Source organism: Chlorocebus sabaeus, chromosome 3, assembly GCF_047675955.1.
Source record: "Chlorocebus sabaeus isolate Y175 chromosome 3, mChlSab1.0.hap1, whole genome shotgun sequence".
NCBI lineage: Eukaryota > Metazoa > Chordata > Mammalia > Primates > Cercopithecidae > Chlorocebus > Chlorocebus sabaeus.
This window is the reverse complement of record NC_132906.1, coordinates 90,007,424-90,010,964: the sequence shown is the minus strand read 5'-3', so window position 1 is coordinate 90,010,964 and position 3,541 is coordinate 90,007,424.

The following is a 3,541-nucleotide window of genomic DNA, read 5'->3' as shown; positions in this document are numbered from 1 at the left end:
ATTCCAAGGACCCTCAGCTTTTTAGGAATGGACTAAATGACTGGTAATCATAGCTTACAAAAATGTTCTTGATGGAACTTATGTTTAAAAATATAGTTTACATTTTTAAAATTTTATCTCTCAATTCCATTTTCCACGAACTTCTTGAAGTTCACTCATGTTTTTGTCTGCGTGTGTATGTGTATAATATATGCATATACACACTATGTATTCTATATACTATATTATATATAATGTATATAATATATAATGTATATATACACTATGTAATACATAATAGTATGTTCTATATATACTATATAGTCTATATATAGTATGTATACACTATAGAGTGTATGTATAGTATATATACTATAGCATATGTAATATATATGGTATATAACATAACTATATAAGACATGCCGTAGTATAGATGATATGTATACATATATACATGTTGCATATGTATTATATATATGAGTACTATTGGATACATAGTGTCTATATAATATATAGTATATTGTATTATACTGTATATATACTATACTATATATTACATATAAAATATTAATATATAGTATATATACTATATATTATATATAAACTATATATAACAGTATACATAGTATATATATATGACTCTATGTATATGACATTTTAGGCTATTCTGTCACAATTAGTGATTATAATTCCAAGTCTAAAAAAATTAGAAGTAACAGAAAGTCTAACTATAAATGCCATAATCCCTCTGTAGCTTAATCTTTATCTTTATCATAAATATGTTCACCTCTGCCACTTCTAAGGATCAAGCTAAGGTAATGAAAAAAACATAAAGATTAAGTCTATTGCTATTTTTATTTTTAACCTAGAGGAGTTGACATTATTAAGTAAATAAAGGTGAAGAAATCCAATAGTAGTAAAGGATGTTGATAATACCTGTCAATAAACATGACCAAAATCCATCATCCAAAATAACAAATCTTACTTGAAAGAAAAAAAATTGAATTAAATTGTATGTTAACAGATGTATGTTAATGGAAGTGTTTCAGAAAGTAGTCAATTGCTTTTGGTGGCATGTAAAGTAAATATGTGGTTTGCTTGATCCAAACTATCAAGTGCCAATTACTGTGTGAAGAGTTGAATATAATGTGCTATTTTCATTCCCCTTTAGGAACATCTTCTTCTGTTCTTTTACCTTTTAAGGCTCAAATGTTTAGGTTATTTCTTACATTATCCTTTCCTTTCATACTGTTGCCTTCAACTTTCCTATGCATTCTTTTCCCTATTATTGTGGAAATACGCGCGCGCGCGCACACACACACACTATAGTACTTACCATTTTAACCACTTTTCAAAATATAATTCAGTAGTATTAAGAATATTCATATTGTTGTGTACCCATCCATTCTTGTGGTGTCATTGATAACTACTGAAAACCAATCTTCAGCCTAGGTCTCTCTCCCAAAATCTATTAGTCTATTCAGCATCTCTTATTGGATATTGTATCATTTGGCTTTCTCATGGGTGAAAGCAACATAAACTATATCTCCCTAATTTAAATAGAAAAATATTTTATTCAAGGGATTTGGGGTGATGCCCAGAATCTCTTGAAAGGACTGGAGATGCATGCTCCAAGATGACACAATTATTACAAAGAAGTCTTTCCCAATCACAGTGCAAAGGTGAGCCTATAAAAATACTACAGCTGTTATCACTAGGCACAGATCCTTCAGTTTGTACCACCATTTGTATTCATACCTCTGGAGACCTATTGCTGAACCTTCAGGAGTCAGAGGCTCTGTAATCCAGATCCAACTTCTGCTGTTGCTCATGGCTACTGCTTGCCTCAACATAGACTTCATGTAGCCTTCCTTCTGCATGTCACCAGTTTCCTTCTCAAATTCCAGAGCAAGTGTCTCTGACTGGTAAAATCTAGGTCATGCACCAATGGCCCACCCCCTGGCCCCACATCACCACCACTGCCAGTGTGAATGCATGCACAGAGGCCACCAGCCCCACACTGGTCAGCTCCCCAATGCTGCACCAACACTGCCACCAGTGCACACACGCACATGGACACCGGGTGCCTGCCCTCAACAGCCCCCTGATGGACTACAACTGCTGGTGCTGTGAAAAACCTCACAGCCACCAGAAGCCCTGTGCCTGCCAGCAGCCCAGACCCAGCCTATGAGCATGCACCACACTGTGCTGCTGCAACTGCTGGCACAAGTGAACAAGCATAAGTCCCGCTACCACCACCCAACAAAGCACTTTGTCTGGCAACACCCATTGTCATGGTTTGGACAGTGGTCCAGAGACACCTCAATCCCTCCAGCGTAGCAGGTTTCTAACCTCAAGGGGCCAGAGAACAAAGCTGGGGGCCTGATACTAGCCCCCAAGATTTAGAGGACCCTTCCAAGCAGTGTTGAGCTTAGCCTTGGCCCCCTGAAATCTTCAAGAAATGAAGCCAGTCTACTGAACCCACCTTATATCACAATCAAATCCCCAAGGATGTCAAAGAAGATAAAAGAAAAAAAAAAATACATCCAAAGGCCAGCAACTTCAAGAACTGAAGGAACATCTACTCATGGATGAGAAAGAGCCAGTTTAATAACTTTGGCAACTCAAAAAGTCAGAGTGTCTTCTTATCTTCAAATAACCACACTAGTTCCCAGACATGGTTCTTAACCAGGCTGAAATGGCTGAAATGACATAAATATAATTTAGAATATTAATAAGAATGAAGATCATGGAGATTCAGGAGAAAGTTGAAATCCAATCCAATGATTCTAAGAAATACAATGAAACAATACAGGAGATGAAAGACGAAATGGCCATTGTAAGAAAACCAGACTGATCTTATAGAGCTGAAAAATTCACTGCAGGAATTTCAGAATACCATCACAAGTATTGACAGCAAAATTAACCAAGATGAGGAAAGAATCTCAAAGCTAAGAAGTCAGTTCTCTGAAATAATTCACTCAAACAAAAATTAAAAAATAAAGAATGAACAAAATCTCTGAGAAATATGAGATTGTATAAAGAGATAAAATCTATAACTCATTGGAATTCCTGAAAGACAGGGAGAAAGCAAGCAACTTGGAACAAGTATTTCAGGCTATAATCTGAAAATGTCTCCAACCTCACTAGAGAGGCCAACATTTAAATTGAGGAAATGCACAGAACCTCTGTAAAATACTTAACAAGAATGCCATGCCCAAGACAGTCATCAGATTCTCTAAGGTCGAAATGAAAGAAAAAAGGTTAAAGACAGTTAGAAAGAAGAGGCAGGCAACCTACAAAAGGAACTCCATTAGGCTAACAGTGGACTTTTTAGCAGATACTCTACAAGCCAGAAGAGATTAGGGATCTATATTCAGCATTGTTAAAGAATTTCCAAACGAGAATTTCTTATCCAGCCAAACTAAGTTTCATAATGAAGGAGAAATAAGATCCTTTAAAGACAAGCAAATGCTAAGGGAATGTGTTAATATCAGACCTGCCTTACAAATGATCCTAAATGGAGTGCTAAATATGGAAAGGAAGGACAACTACCAGCTAC